Genomic DNA, 17,058 nt, shown 5'->3' with positions numbered 1-17,058 from the left:
CCCCTGGTCAAGCTATAGCAACCGGCCCCTTTGTGCCGCGCTAGGCCACGGCGGCCCGACTCATTCGAATGCCGCTCATATCGCCCGCGTACCACCCTCGCGATAGGCCATAGCGCCAATAACACTCCATATTAAAGCCTCCAAATTGCAGTTTAATTTATTCCGGACGTGTCTAGGCAACGGAATCGCAATAACCAGCGAAACACACACGATGCATGCGAGTATATATGAAAGCACACAAAATGAAATATCTTCCCAAAATATAGTAAAACTTTATTCCTGTAAAAACAAGGCTAAAAGAATTGAGATGCCTTTAATCGCTTAAAAAAGGGCTCGAATTTCGATGGCTTTCTGAATACATTCATATCAAAATAAACGAATGGGAGAAAATAACTCCGGGTGAACCGGGAGTGGCAATAGATTGGATATGCTAAAGTCAATCTCGTAAATGAGGCGGGTATCGTAAGCCCCTCAGTTTGTCGAAAATGAATAAGAGATATCAGCTTAAAGCAAAACGGAAGTGAGCTAAAAGAGAACCGACTTATTTTTAGAAAAGCGTTATTTATTACACTGCCAATTCTCTAGCGCTAATTGCTTACCAGTCCTTGTTCGCAGTTCAAGAATTGAGTACTTTAAACATCAACAAGCAAAATGCTTGTAGGTTCAGTCTGTGTCTGTCTGATTTACGTCTCCTCTGCCGTTTAAGTGCAGTTGTAGTGCTCGGTTACTTAATGAATTCCAGCTCGAATCCAAGCATTCGAAAGCCTTCGTGACTTGAAGGCTACAGCAAGCTTCCAATGTTCCACATTATTACATTATTCATAAATTCTATTTGGTGTACAAAATGGCTTGTGAAAACAATCAAGTGGTAGCGAGTTAACAGGAAAGCCGTTTTCCCAAATCAAAAAGAATTTCACGGCAGATTATATTACTGTATATTAAATATTATAAATTTGCAAAAACGTTTCACGAATTAATCATATCACAAACACTTAATTTTGCAATCCTTTATTATGTGCTAATCTGCAAACTTTAAAACAATCTAAAACCTAATAGCGTAGCCACGTGTTGCGTTGTGCTATTAGGTATCTAAGTACTTACGTTAAGTTGGGTTAATTTTATATTTTTTTCGAAAATAAATATATTAGCACATAGCACATTTCTGTCGCATCTCAGTAGGTAGTATTAGTGAAACGTTTGTGTAATATGATTACATAAAAACCTTTTAATACTAAACAAGCATTATTCTATTTATTCATGTTTCATTTGGCAAACATTTCATTTCTCAACCATCAAATTTCTTCGAAACCAAAAATTTTTCCGACTGTAAATATTTTCTTATGGTTTTATAGAGCCGAAAATAATATGGTTTCGGAGAAATTTGATAGAAGGGAAATTAAACATTTGGGAAAAAAAATGGGCGAAACGGCAGAGAACCTAGAATTCTATATTTCAACTCGACATGATAAAATTTTAAACATTTACAGTCAGCAAACAATTTTTACTGCTTATAAATTTAACATTGTAAGGCGAGCACTGAAATATGTATATAATCTACACATTTCAGAGCTGAGCATTTAACTTACAACTTGCAAACAAAGTAGTCAAGAGCGACGAAAAAGAATCAAAGAGGATATCGAACAGTAATAAATACGGATTTTATGGGGAAACTCGAACAAACAATATTCTCGCAGTTCTGACCACTCTTAAAGCCTTTTCATATTTACATCATAATGTTCTAATGTAATAAAAATAATATGGGTTATATGATAACAACAATTTCCAGCTTCATAAATATTCCGGATGGACGTCACTGCCTCGACTGGAGGGAGGGATAAGGGGCTTTTTTTCTGACATGGAGCTTTAGTTTCTTTGTCCATGGTACACTATGCGCCTTTGATATGTTGTGTACTCTACAAGTAATCATTAACGTTCACTCGAACCAACTGAAGTGTGCGTGACCCACCGCGGAACATTTTCGTAGAAAAAGTCATAGTGACATCGCATTGCCTGACAAGGGAATTTATTATATGTATATGACGCTTACCTACTGTGAGAACGTTCTACGGTGTCGGTTGGGCAGAAATCAAATGGTTTGACCGTACGAGTACTTACTATAAATACCACATGGTGAGCTTGTCAAAAGTTGAACTTCCAGTGTTCTAATTTTTGATGGTGTCTAAAATATCACGTGTCAAATGCAAATGAAGTAAAATATAATAATTATTTGCACTGAACTGCAGATGTTATATTTGAACAAAAATAACCATGTTATAGCTAGCTGCTGATAATTTTCCAATATACATAATTTCTGATCACTCATAAAGCCGGCCACACACGCTAGGTTATAACCGAAGGTTAACTGAACGTGTGTATGACATGACTCCTTGCCTGCGCAAGCAAAGTTTGAAATATGCAAATGATTATTTTTTGTTTATAGCCTGCACAAATAACAGTGCAGGCATAATCATCAGTTATAACCTAGCGTGTGTGGCCGGCTTATCATTACATTTGTAAATGCTATTCAATATGGGCGTTTTTATAGTAGGTATAGAGAGAGTTTTTATAATAAGTAATAAAACAAAAATATCATGGAGAAAGAACATACGGCGTGCAAAAAGAAAACTCTGTGTAAGCATTGACAGCGATTGAGAGTTGAATAGCTCGCATCCACGTATCGCAAGTGAGCATGAGACGCCGGAACAACCGGGTGCAAACGTCTCGCATAGAGAACTTAAACTTGCACTGCTATTGTTTCAAACACCTACAACTTCAGACTGTGTAGCAACTGCAGATTTATGCTTTGTAACCTAACGTCGACCACTGAAACAGACTGCAAAATATATGATACATTAGATACAAGAGACGACAAGGAAAGAAGTAAGGCTTTCAGTTAACATTTTAAAAGGATTACGGGTCTTCTGTGGTTCACGATTTATCTTCTTAACGACTTCCTCCGCGTGACGTGTTCGCCGAGGCGCATGCGACTCGCGACTCGCCGCGGCCGCGAAACGATGGCGACACAAAATTCGGTTCAGAAGGTAATTAATGTGGTTTCGTGGTCATTATTGTCAAAGCCAAAAGTAGGTTTATGGAGCAATTAGGTATTTAGGTAAGTCGACCTGCTTCCTAATTACAAGAAGAGTTGTCATACAGCTGTACATCGACTTTATTGTTAGTGTATAGATATTTCTGACGCCTAGGTTTACATATATTTATGACCTTGACTGTACTCTGTTCACTGACTGGGTAAGTCGTCAGTAAGTTAGCCGAAGGTCAAATCTTAAGGCTGCCAAAGCTCGATGATATCTGGCCGTTTTGGGTAAGTACTGGAGTAGTTTTGTCTTAGAGCTGGCCGGTTCAGGAGTAAAGGTTTATAGCGCAGCTTTAGCAGATGTTGTAAACGCCACTGTTAAGTTTTATCAGCATTGGAGAGAAATATTCTTCCCTTGAGCTCTCGTATAGCAGACGGGCGTTATCGGCGGGCGCGCATCAGCGCCGCGGGCAGCGCCGGCTGCGACGTATCTCGCCTCGCACCACTCGCACGTTTGTCGTCATTTTTCATCTCGACATGCATATTCAACGCAACAATAAATCATCCAGAGCCATCCCCGCGTCAAACGAAATAACCTACTGTCCTGACGCCAACTCGGAAAAATAACGCACAAAAGCGTCGGTAACAAACAAACGAAACCACCAAAATATAACGTTAATAATTACCTACCCTTTCGAGTGGCTGATAAATAGCGTCATTATTATCACCAGCACAGTGAAAAATGGTTCCCCTCCCGATATTTATTCAAATAGGTGGCTAGGCTAACGAATATTCTTTTTATGAAATTCATATTTTTATTCAACATTTTTCTGTCTTTCCGTTGTTTTGTAAAATGTTTACAGCTTTAAGAATGGCATTTTCATAACGAATGGTCCGGGGGACAGATTTGCGATCAGTTAACACTGCGAAGTTTGCTCTTGCCATCGTTCTCTATTACACTGCATTTTCAAATCTCATTTACACTTCTACAGTTTATTGGGGTAGCAGATTTCATTTCATATTTATTACTCAAGCTCCGGTGAGACTAATTAACATGGTTCCACTCACGTTGCCACTACCGTGAAGGAACTTACCCTAATAAAATCTTAAAAAAAAATCGAATCTAGTAAATTTAAAGAAATAAATAAATTATTAGTTCATGCCACATCGAGTAGGTAGTAGTGAGCTTGAACGCGCTGCGCTCTCTTAACTTTACATTTTGTCTTTTTGTCTAGATATCAAGCAGCGTCGAGCGACTCAAGGAATTAAAATTAATAGCTGTTTCCACTTTCAGCCATTTTCGTTACACGTTGATTATGCGAGCCGGAGCGCACACAGAAAGATAATAACTTTAAATCGGCCCAAAGTGATGGAGCAACGCGTCACGCATTGCACCAGCTGAACGTGCCGATGGCCCGGTTAAATCTGCGCATTACGGGAGGCAACATATTCCATCGGCACAAGCTACGCTCCCGAATATCCTATTTACATAATTATTGGCACACGCGTCACGGCGGGCACGACACGCTAATTTCACTAATCATTGTTTTAGTCGCAGCTCTTGCTAATGTCACGCCATTTGGACGACCTGAGCCAGCACTAATGTCACGTTTCATTTTAGGCTGGAAGCGTCTAACGCCCGTTGCTCACAACTCATGCGTAGCACAGACTACGCAATTTTTGAAATTATATTTTAGCATGTTTATTATATTAACGCATTGTACTTATTCCTATTTAGACCTGAAAGCATTTTTGTGTGTATATTTCGTAATATTACAGACGATAATCATCTTTCTTGCATTTTTTATCGTATCGAATAACCTAAAAAATATTTTATATTCTTTCGACCTTTGAATTGAATTCAATGAAGGCTCCGGATTTTTTTAACCATTTATAACTTCATCCCGGGAGACCTACGGGAACACGGACGGTGAAGTAGAGAACTTTAAATTATTCGAAAACAAAAAGTGCAGGATAACAGAGATCGCGTGTTTTATGAAAGTTGTAGGTACAACTGCAACGAATAATTTAGCTTAGGAACGTTCTAGAGGTTCTGGAGTTCCACAAAGTTTTTTAATATATCCACTAAGGATTCTCGGATTGATAGCGGTTCTATTTTGATTGAAAAGATTAAGTTTATTGTTGTTTCTTTTCATTTATCCTAACAGTAAATTGGATGTACACTTAAATAGAGGACATTTACATGGCGAGATCAGCGGAGCGATTGAACTTTACGTCTTGTTTATTCATGGCGCAGAGTGATTTGGCGAATGTAAGCTGGGAGTAATGAGCCGTGACACTACCTGTGCGTGGTGCGGGCAAGCGATTTGTTAACTCCAACGAGGCCAACCCTTGGAGGACCCCCTCAAGGAGCCCCCTATTTACCCCTACTCAAGCCGCACCCGAATCTTACGAAGCCGAACATCGAAGACGAGATAGCTGATAAAGCGTATACGCAAACAACAAACACTCCTGCTTCGGCTATTAACATCGTGACGTAATGCTTTTTTGTATAAAACAAATCGTGTGTGGAACCATTTATTTAGAGTTTTATGTACAGAAATACCAGGTGTCTTAAAATTTATTCAGTTGATGCAGCTGCATCAGATGGTTCGGTTAGTTTGACCCCTTAGTATAAATTTTTCACCCGAATTTTAGACACAACACTTTAAACATCTACCAATATAAAAACATGGAACCATTTTTCAACCACAGTTAAAATTATATGATTTTAATTCGGGTTTTGTTACGCGAACTTTGATTTTAGAGAAGCTCGATATTTCGGCACAGTAGAGCATGCGCAGAATTTAAACTGATAAAATCAGTAATGACCACGATAGTCTAAAACATTGTGTCACAATTAAAATATCGTGGAATACGTGTGTGTAGAACTCGACCAACTAATAAAATACATCAGACTGATTTTAAGACACCTTGTATAAAATCGTGGATTTCAGACATCGATCGCTCCTTATTCTAGTTTCTGAACATAATATTACATTTCAAAGGCGATAAAGGCATACGCAATTAGATTACCTATTACCCAGTGATCAACTTTAATTTGAGTGGAATCGTACCAGAGTCTCTGATTACAGAGGCGTCTGGCTAGGCCAGCTTGAGTTACGATAGTCTGAATCCTCTAAATCTACACAATACTCACCCTTAACCCTTGTTCCTCTTGTAAAGGTGTTACACCATAAATTCACGCTTTAATTGAAAAAACGACGAGAAAACGTTAAAACGTTATAAAACGACGAGATATCTTTTGCCATATATTTATTAAAAATGGAAAGAAGTCCAAGCCAAAAACTAGTCTTTATGTTTTGCGCCTGTAAACAAGACATCAATCACTAAATAAATCAATTCGCCTACATCCACTTACTGCTGGATAAAGGCCTCTTCATTTTCACGCTACTTTACTCGGGCTCTGTACCTGACTTATGCACAAGACATAGAGGAGCCCTGAGATAAGCGCTAAAATAGTTAAAGACAAGTACCGGTTTTCCGATAACTCTGCCCTTAAGTTGTTACGCAGATGTACACTCGAGTGCATAAACTTGTGAGCAAAAATTTGATCAAAAATATCTGAACACGCTTCTACGCCGTTAATAATAGAGTCGTGTTCAGATAATTTTAATCAAGTTATTGCTCACAAGTTTAATTACTCGACTGTATCTGACATGTGTCAGATATGTGTGACATGCTGGTATGTGCATGTGGTACAGGATTTAAAGAGCGGTCACACCGCTGCTTAATAAACGGTGTTGGTACGGAATCGCAGTGACGCATCGTATGCGCACCGTTTTTATTGCATACACCGCTGCTTAAAATACGCAAACGGTGCGGAGTCGCAGTGACGGGATGTAAACGTCACTAGGTACTTTTGTTTGGTTAAGTCCTGACGTTTACGGCACGTCACTGCGAATCCGTATTTTAAGCAGCGGTGTGGAGAGCATGCGATAAAAACGGTGCGCATACGATGCGTCATTGCGATTCCGTACCGACACCGTTTTTTAAGCAGCGGTGTGGCCGCTCCTTCAGTGATCAATGAAACTAAATATCCTCCAAACCAGACATTCTAGTGACTCAGCAGCCCGGAGTCAAAAGCCGGACGAGCAACTGACAACTTTGCTCGGTCTGAACGCTAACTTACAGATAGCTCCGAATCTCCTTCAACCACGAGTGCTAATACTATTTAAGTATCGACAATCGCATTATGTAACGGCTTCGGATGTCGACGAGTTCAAGTTTATAAAGAGCATTTATCTGCTCCATACAGCGACCATTCTTGGTGAAGCGATAATCGACTAATCTCGTCCAATTCGGTCAACGTTAATTAACTTCTCGGCGATTAAATTCTTCAGTGTCCAATATATGTATATATGTAAGCAGAAAATGTTCTTAATAGTATGATACCACAATAGTCTAATGTCGCTAGGTATAAATAAGGAACGATTATATAAATTAGACTTTATATAGAAGTTACTGTTCGTTTAGAACGAAAATTTGGTACACAGTAGGTAACTTCAGCAAGTCGACGATGGGCTGACACAAACATTTAAACAAACTTGAACATTTTTAATTGAAGCGCCCATCGTCAAGGCACGCGGATACTGCTCCGTGTTAGTTTCTCCCTGTGTACATACGACAAAATTATTTGGGAGGTGTTAATTATCAATGTGCGAACAATAGACTGTATGGCACTACAAAGGTTATTATTACTAGGCTGTCTGGGAGATATCGTTTTGAAGCGTTAGAACCGCCTATTGCTTACCTTGGCAATTGTCTCTTTGTAGTTATCGTTCTTCTGTATTGTCTACGTATTTTTTACATGTGGTACTTCTTCTCTAAGATCGTTTAAATATCCATCAAACATTTTAAATTATCTAAATATTGAACAAAGTTCCGTCAGTTGTATTTTTTTTATACGTACTTAAACTTATAATAAATAAAGGCCGAAATATTGCTCTATATTTCATGGGTGCTCTGGAAATGGGTTCAGTTAATAAAATTACCGACATCGACAAGGCAAAGGCTTATGAGAGAGAATTGATCGGAACTAAGTTAATACGTTCACTGCCGTAGTTGCTGCCGTATTGCTTTTTCGGTCCCTCGTGATTTAAGTACTTTTACTCTCCGTTGACGAAGATCGTAAGACTTCGTTCCGATAGGTATTATTGAGGTTAAATTTCAACATTTTCTACACGTAGGTACGTTTATAGTATCTCGTTGCTTTTCAAATAACCTTTATGTAGGAGTTATGGAACTTTCCTGAGCTGAATCATCATTCCATTCAAATTGAAACAATTGCCATACTCGTAACTCTAATTCACGCCAGTTACGTTTGTTAATTAAAGTCTAAAAGTGTATATCATTTGATTCATAGAATTTCGTTTCCTTCTGCTTAAGAATACTCTAGATGTAATATAATAACTATTACAGCCATTAACGTCAGAACTGATGATATGCAATTGCAAAGTTGGGTACTAATTATGTTAATGGTATTTATGTAGGTATGATATCAGACAATACTTTTTGAGAAAATTTGCAAGACAGGTTAACTTTTTTCCGTGTCCGAGTGCGTAACAAAAATAAGCAGTATTTTTTCCAAAAATAAATTCTTTTTCTTTTTATTACTTGTGTTGCTCTTTAACATCGTAAGCGGCAGATTAAAAATGTCTTCGCCCTCTATGATAATAAGTTGTTGTCAATTAATTACTTTTAATTAAATTTACGCAAGTTTTACAGTTAAGGACATAAAATATTATGATAGCGCTATAGAAAACAGCGATGCAATGGTGAGATGAGCGCACAATTTTTATATCTACTCTTATTCAAAGGAAGTGGTCCGTACAACCCACAAATTTTACGTAAAATTCCTTAGAAAAACTTGATACCATTAAGTCCCTTTCACGAACTGTTAATTTATCAAAGCACGGTCTTTAATGGCCACCTCAGTGTGTAACTACTTAAATCAACAAGTAACCTGAACTGAATATCTCTGAAATAAAATATTTTCGTAGCACGACTCTATGTAGGAATGGCAAAATTAACTAAATTTAAAGCTTCGGCTTACATACACCTAATACATTTAGAGGGGCGTAAGGAAAGGAACCCCCGGGAAGCGTCATTTGCTAAAAGTAGGCTAAAACTTGCCGAGTTGGTGCCGCTAATTAATGGAGACGCGTCAACGCACCGCCTGTAGCCGTGGACGCAGATTAATTATGTAAATTAAGTTTGGGTTGTGGCTGCCGATAGCCCACGGATCGCTGACAAAACGCCCGTGCGTCGCACCGACGCTTTCCTTCAGTCTTGTAACTCCACTGAAAATTCAATAGGCTGTTAATCAATCTGTCGGGGTGTTCGCACTGGCGCTCCAGCTTTTTAGCGCTAACAGGGTCTTTTAAATTCTCCGGAGAAAAATTACAAGTGACGGCTGGACCGTTATTTTTGCAGTCTATTGTTTCATCCATACAAATGGTAATCCCGTGTTTCTTACGAAACTCAAAATCAATCAAAAAAAATTAAGTAGAAGCGGTTGATAATTTCCTTAGTGAGAATGGTTAGTAAAGGGTGTCGGGCAACTGGAACTAAGTACCTATTCGTAATATTCAAATGTAATCCCAATAATACCGTCCTTCGTACACTTACTAAACCAAATTAATCATTTCGCTATTTGGTTAGCTGGATTATGTACAACTGGTTAGAGGATAATTCTGTGCATAATCCTGCTATATTATGATAGAGGTGTCACCGCAACAATTAAGATGAATGTGTCGATCGCACACACACAATATGTATTTATAGCAGTTGTATTGATGTTGACGGCTGTAACGTCGATACATAAACTGATCTAGATGTGGATAGGGAATGAGAAACATTCCAACATTCCAGAGGTTGGCGACGGAATGCTGCGGCTACTAAATTGAGGTGACCAATCAAGGACAATCTGCCATCGCAGCGGGCAATGGCCAACGTGTAAAGACTATACAAATACTGCCTGAATGAGTACGGAATAATGAAATTCCTTGACTTACCTATCGCTTGATATGTGCTCGTATGTCTGCGTCGTATTACCTATGTTTACAATTATGTAACAGATACTTCGATGCTTAAGTTCTGCGTACCTTAATCCGATATCGTGTGTGATTGATTACTAACTGTAATTTCATAATAGATAACGGAACAGTTAGTAACAAGAGTTACAAATTAGTGGGTAGTAATGATTAGGTATTTCCCAAATGCAAAAAACCCAAGGAAATTTTACGTAACAAAAACACTGAAATTAATTTATATTTTTTTAATAACGGTCTATTAAACGTATTTACCACACAAATTGAATGGAATGCTGAATGTTGCTGACGCGGGCGCCGTTTTAAACTCGATGTAACGCAGAGTTAGGTCTCAACTATTTTCATAAAGGTCGAGTTTAATACAAAGCGTCGTTGAGCGCCGCCTAGAGCACAGCGCCTCTGTATAAGTGGAAGGTGTAGGGACGAACAACGCAGCGAGCGGTAATGGCGCATAGAATTGAAAAGTTGTAAGTTGGGTATACCCCCAACATAGCTGTTATATGTATTGTAAAGCTCCTGTCTGCCTAGACTCCTAACGACGCTTCAAACCTAGCAAATAGTTGCTGTCGTCCAGAATTTGTCAAAATAAATAAAATCACTAACATTTTATTTTTATTCGACTGGATGGAAAACGAGCAAATGGGTCTCCTGGTGGTAAGAGATCACCACTGCCCATAAACATCTGCAACACCAGGGGTATTGCAAACATGCGAAAGTGATGAAAACAAACTGAATGGCTTTACTAATTCCAAAGGAATTCTACCCGCCTTGACTACAGTCAGTGGTTTATGGATTGATTGACGGCATACATAATTCTACTTATAAAATGTATTTTATAAGTAGAATTATCCATGCCGTCAGTGGCTACTTTAAAGAGCCTAAAATTAGTTGCAATCGCTATACGCGCTCAGGAGCCAGACGCAACGCGGACGCGGGTGCGGCTCTATCAATCATAAGCGCGAGGCGAGGGCGACAAGCGCGCGCTTATGCCCAGACCCAGCCTCATTACATCTTACATCTTTATCACGAGCTTTTAAGTGCTTTATCGCACTGCTTTCTTGGTTTCGCCCGAACAACTCTGCGCTTTACTCATAAACAACGATTACACTTAATTTAAACTTTACTGGCTCGATTGAGCTTTATAATTCTTTTTATCCAGGAGATTAGCAAAAAACAATACAATTCACAACTGACGCTACGATTTGACATTGCAGACATTTAAAGTATTTTATAAAATTAGTTGCAATCGCTATACGCTCCGTTAGTGCGGCTCTATCAATCATTTGTTACAAGCCGTCATTCATCACACTTCGAGCTCTCTTAAGTGCTTTATCGCACTGCGCTCTCTTGCGCCAGAAACAACTCTGATATCCTATTTTGTTGACAACTTTGCGCAATCGATTACACTTGAATTCTAAACTTCTCTGGCTGAATACAACAAAACAATGACGACTTATACTTATATTTGATTGTGGTAGCGGTAGCCTCTAGCTCAACACCTTCAAAATTTATAACGACTGCTCGATTTGTAAGGAATTTAAAGTTCTATTTTAAATGTATGTTATGTGTAATATTAATTTAGGCGCAAAATCCTGAATTACATAAAAATACTTTACATTACCCACCCGTATTTAATTGTATTGTAAAACTTTTTATTGTACATAAAAACACATGAAAATAACAGAACACAGGATAATAAGATGTACAAAGGCGAATTTGTCCCTTAAAGGGATCTCTTCCAGTTAACCTTTGAACGACTTATCTTTAGAGGACTTCTGAAAATACCTAACATGGACATCAAAGCTCGTCGTAAAAACTACACAATACATTTTAAGGACTTTGGCGTTTAACATGAAGTAGGTATCTAATAAATATTTAGCAGTTCAGTTCTAGTTATAGTGTCCCATGTTTTATGAGTTTATGTGTAAGTAAGTACTATGTAACTGAAGTAGGAACGAACATGCTGGCATGTTAAATAAATGATGAATCAACAAACACAAAAATGCACAAAATTTTCGTTTGCCTCCCTCTCAACAAAATAAAACATTAGACCTGATAATAAAAGAATGCAGAGCACATACATATGGCTTACAAAGGCATAATTGAATTTATTGGCCCGATTCAAATCAGCCTTTAACGAAATAAATGTATAATTATTTAGTTTATTGCAGAGACCGTGATTAAAAAAAAAAAGATTAAAAATCGAACCGACTCCAAGAAGCCAGCAGTTTGAACTCCACCAATAATCATATCATTTCTTTCCTCTTTTATTAATCCTGTGGCCCAATCAATCTATAGTGGATTAGTTAACAATTAATCTATGAATTAATACACTAAAACTTGTGAGAGAAGTTGAAGAGCTAGTCAGTCAAGTCGATGACTGATATAAAAGTTCGAAGAGGGGTTGGGGGAGCAAGTTGCTCGATACGAACTGCTCCGTTCGGCGCTTCACACTTGACTGGAACACGTGAACAACATAGACTATAATACATATACTTGTATGTACCCTGACAGTAGATAACCGCAATTATAATTGATCATAATCATGAAGTTTGGTTGACTTACGAGTAATTGTGGTCTTTGAAAAGGACACTTGAAGGGTATTTCAAGTACCAATTTAGTTTAAAAAATGAAATGAAATTATTAGTTTGTGTTTTATATTATATTTGTCGAATTAATAGTGTTAAATAAAGTCACTTCCCGCCGTCTGAAGGCTTAGATCTTTTAAACTAAGCGATGGATTTAAACACGGTGTTCACCATCAGCTAGATAATCTCAAGACCGGTTTAATGTGTAGTTTTTGGGAAATGGAGCTGAAAAATATTTTGTTTTTGATTAGAGACCTTTTTAAAAAATACCCAAGCAAAGCGAGGTCGCTAGTAGGACAAATAAATTTAAAATTCTATACGTAGTATAAAACCAGGGTATTTGTTCACTTTACTCTTCCCTAAACTCACACATTCTAGTTCAATGTTCTTTTGACCGGATTTTATGCCTGATCGTCTCAATCTCAAGATCTATCCATAGAGTTAAATCTTAACAGTGCTCCAAATAAAGACAAAGTAAGTACATCATTTAGGCTCTATCCACCACGTCGTGCATTGATATAAAGCTAAAACGAGAACAAACTCCATTGTAACGTTCTGTTTACTCCGTCCCAGTCTCCGATCACAAACGGCATTGTCGTGAGCTTTCCTGCGGAGCGCTCCGCGCTTTCAAACCGTCGCGTAGTTTGAATAACAAATTAACGTCTCCACGAATATTGGTTGATATGTAACGTGTGCAAAGTCGTTATTTGTCAACGGACGGACAAAGCCGAGTCGTTGGTATCAGAACTTTGTCCATTTCACCTACGCTACGGACAGCGGCAGGCTATTGCGTACTTAATTACATTGGTCTGGACTCCGACGGCCTGATGCCGGGGTTATAATAGTTTTAAACGAACGTCATGAGGGACGGTAGTCGTCTCCGGCAGCCCTATCTGTCCCAATTGTGTCCGAAAGCAGCTAGGCTAGTTTAAATGACGGATAATGGTGGTCGCGTTCATCTGTAACGGATCCTTCCGGCTGTCATGGCATTTAAACAAGTCTATAGCTAATTGAAAATATCCTTCATATCATAGAATCGGTGGTTGAATTAAACGTTAAACGTTAAAGACAATATATAAAGAAATTAAAAGAAAAAAATGCAGGTTCATTAAGCATCAAAAGAAACAGATCACTTGTTTACTTTGTCGCAATGAGACAGTTTATCAATCTAGTATGGCGTTTTAACTTTATAAGGCGACAAGGAACTACTTAGTAGCTACTTTCGATACTAACTATCGGTACCTATAAGTAAAGTATCAAAATCATATTATTATAAGGTCTATTGCAAGGTGAGAGTAATTAAGAAATAGTTAAAACTGACTTCAAGAGCATCTTCAAATTTAGGTACTTTTGATAGCACGTAGGTACAGTCGAGTTCATAAACATGTGAGCAAAAATTTGATCAAAAATATCTGAACACGACTCTATTGTTAACGGCCTAGAAGCGTGTTCAGATATTTTTGATCAAATTTTTGCTCACAGGTTTATGAACTCGACTGTAACAAGGGGCAAAACGGTGCCCCTTAAGAAAAATACCGAACGCCACACAAAAAAAACGCATACCTAGTTAGCAGGAAGGTAATTAATTACCTGTCCCGCATTTGACTTTATGGCAGAAAACTACTCCGCGAACACGAGATATACGCGAGCGCTTGCGGGATTATTAAAATTAATGGCTTTATTAAAGCGGCGGCGCATCAAAATATGTAAACTACGCCACGCTATCCATATGAATGGGTGAGCTGCGGTAAGAAATATGACGGGAACCCTTATTCGTAGCCGACAGCGGCCGATGGCGGCGCGACGAGGGCGCGGCATATTAGGACCTCACATTCACCCAACCCGACCCGGATACACGTCTTTATCAAATCTGTTATTAAACTTGGCAGCTGTAGAATACGTAAAAAGACAAATAAATCAGATCTACTTCATCGTATACGATTCGCCACAAAACATCGCTTGCGCAAACGCCGTCGCTCGCAACTAATAGCCGATCATATTAGGAGTACCTAAGCTGAACGGTAGAGTCATCGTTCAGTATTTCATCACCCGTAAATATTGAGCACCTATCAGAAATAAGTACTTTAACTATTTATTATTATTATACATAATACGTCTCCTATATAACTTCCTCGCTGATTCAGTGAAATTTCTTTTTAAACAAATATTTCAAAGCTATATATCATTTACCTCTTAAACGGTCGCAAATTTCCTGGTATCCAGTGCATGCATAAACGTTTTCTTAGTTAAAGTTGGAGTATTTAAATTATCTAATTCTGAGAACTAGTGGTAACGCAAGTCCATTTAATTGCAATTTAGACTAAGCTCAGTGATTGACGCATAAGCTGGCAAACAGTGAGCTCAGGGGCGGGCCGTAGGTACCCAGACAGTCGAATGCCGCTGCGGCGCCCGAACCCTCTCATTCATTGTAACTGTATTTAAATGAACTCAACAACACACTAAATTAAAAGACTAAACTTCAAATGCACCTTAAACTAACTCATTAAACAATGTTACGAAGATACGAACTATAAATGATTGACTGCACAATTAAGCTAAAGTTTAAAACACGTAGAATGCTGGGATGTGCAGAGAAAAACATGAGCTTCAATTCTTACGCCCCACGATTACGCCTTACGATTGAAGCAACATTTAATAAACTCACCAATACTTACCGAAAGAAATCAACCTTAAATGTTAATTCAGTAGATAAGTTTAAGAATTAGCTAAAATAATTTAAAAGTACAATCACGTACAACGCAGAGAAATATCCAACTGTATTAGTTACTTAGAACTTGAAGTTTGATGCTATGAAAATGTACTATCTTTGTAATACCTAGTACGTACGGTGGTAACCGCAGTAGGTACCGCAGCGAAAAGCCGCAATTACCGTCGTCACACTCACCACAGAATTGATAGCACTTGTCCTAGAATCTCTGCTAAAAGGCAACTATGTCGATACTTTAGCTACGCCGCAAAGCCGCCAACTTTAACTTTTTGAATTTAAATAAAGCTTGTAAACTTTATCGACTAAAAGCCAGTAGTACTCGTAGTACTGTAGTGGTTTTGCTACATAGTTCAAGATCTCAAAAAGGTTTATATTTGTACCGAACCACCTTTGGCACAAGATGGGTCTCAGGATTTTTATTGTTAGTGTAGGTAACGAAGCACCAACTCGTGATATATGTAGCAATATGCTGTCAATTTCCGTGGCAATAATTCCAAAAACATTGAGAAAAACTGCAGACAAGATTGATCTAGGCGACATTCAGCAAAGCAATATCGTCGTCCGTTGTTGAAAGAACAGTTGATCGCAGAAGAGGTGTCACTTAATGGGGAAACGCATTAGGCTATCCACGAGTTTCACCGCAACACGGCTCGGTATAAAATGCACTAATGATTGTCGAGCCCGGTAACGACCCCCCGCGATTAATACCACTTTATTCCCCACTACACTAAACACACTATACCTCCTTATACGGTAAGAGATAAATGCTGGAACAAATTAAGCGAATCATAGACAGTATACATATACAAGGTGGTAATTAAATTACTGAAAACCTCAGACACCCCAAAAATATATTTCCCTTCTCATGCTCTTAAAGTTCGTGTTTATGTAGTAAAATCTTCCTCTAACAGCAAGGTAATCAGGTGTCAACAGCCACAAACAAAAAAGATTCTACATATTTTTTAATAATTTTTAATTTATATAAAAATTAAAATCAATTGAAATAAATAAAAATAAATTAATAAAACTAAAAAAATATAATTTTATAATAATGGATGAAAAATAAAAGGTACATAGTAAGTGAAAAACTGTTTCCACTGTTGCTATTTCATTTCCTCGCAAACGAAGTGAAAAACAAGGTGTAAAACTCGAGCATTAAACCCATTTTCCCCTCGCCGTGCCGGCTCAAGTGACTATATGAACGTCTTGGGTAAAATGGCTCGTTTTATTCTCTTGTTGTACAATCTACCATTTTATTTTAAGTTGGCTGATCGGATTTATTTTCGAATACCTCCATTATTTAAAAAAAAATTAAACAATACAATCTTGGTCTTTCAATCGAGGTATTGTGAATTGTTTGTTAGCTATGTATGATACTCTTACCTTAAACATATCCATAAATATTGTAGTGTTTTAATACCTAGTACGTATATAGAAATATTATCAATTTTATAGTAAGGTTCACTTTAAATTTAACCTTAGGATAAGTAACAATTCAGATTATGCATTTATTGCCCTCGTGCTTTTTAAAACCCTCGCTGACGCTCGGGCTCCAAATTGGCACTCGGTGCAGTAATAAATAACTTTCTGCTTGGTGCAACAATCTACTATAGTAAACCCATTTATACGTACAAT

At 38.0% G+C, this 17,058-nt stretch overlaps 1 protein-coding gene across 12 annotated transcripts in view; it reads right to left on the bottom strand.

Moving 5' to 3' along the window:
- Positions 1 to 17,058, bottom strand: part of CadN (neural cadherin) — a 409,301-nt gene that overhangs the window by 244,063 nt on the left and 148,180 nt on the right. The window lies entirely within an intron of this gene.

The sequence above is a fragment of the Choristoneura fumiferana genome, chromosome 3 (assembly GCF_025370935.1).
Source record: "Choristoneura fumiferana chromosome 3, NRCan_CFum_1, whole genome shotgun sequence".
NCBI lineage: Eukaryota > Metazoa > Arthropoda > Insecta > Lepidoptera > Tortricidae > Choristoneura > Choristoneura fumiferana.
The sequence above is the reverse complement of the archived record's forward strand: the minus strand, read 5'-3'. Positions and strand labels throughout refer to the sequence as shown.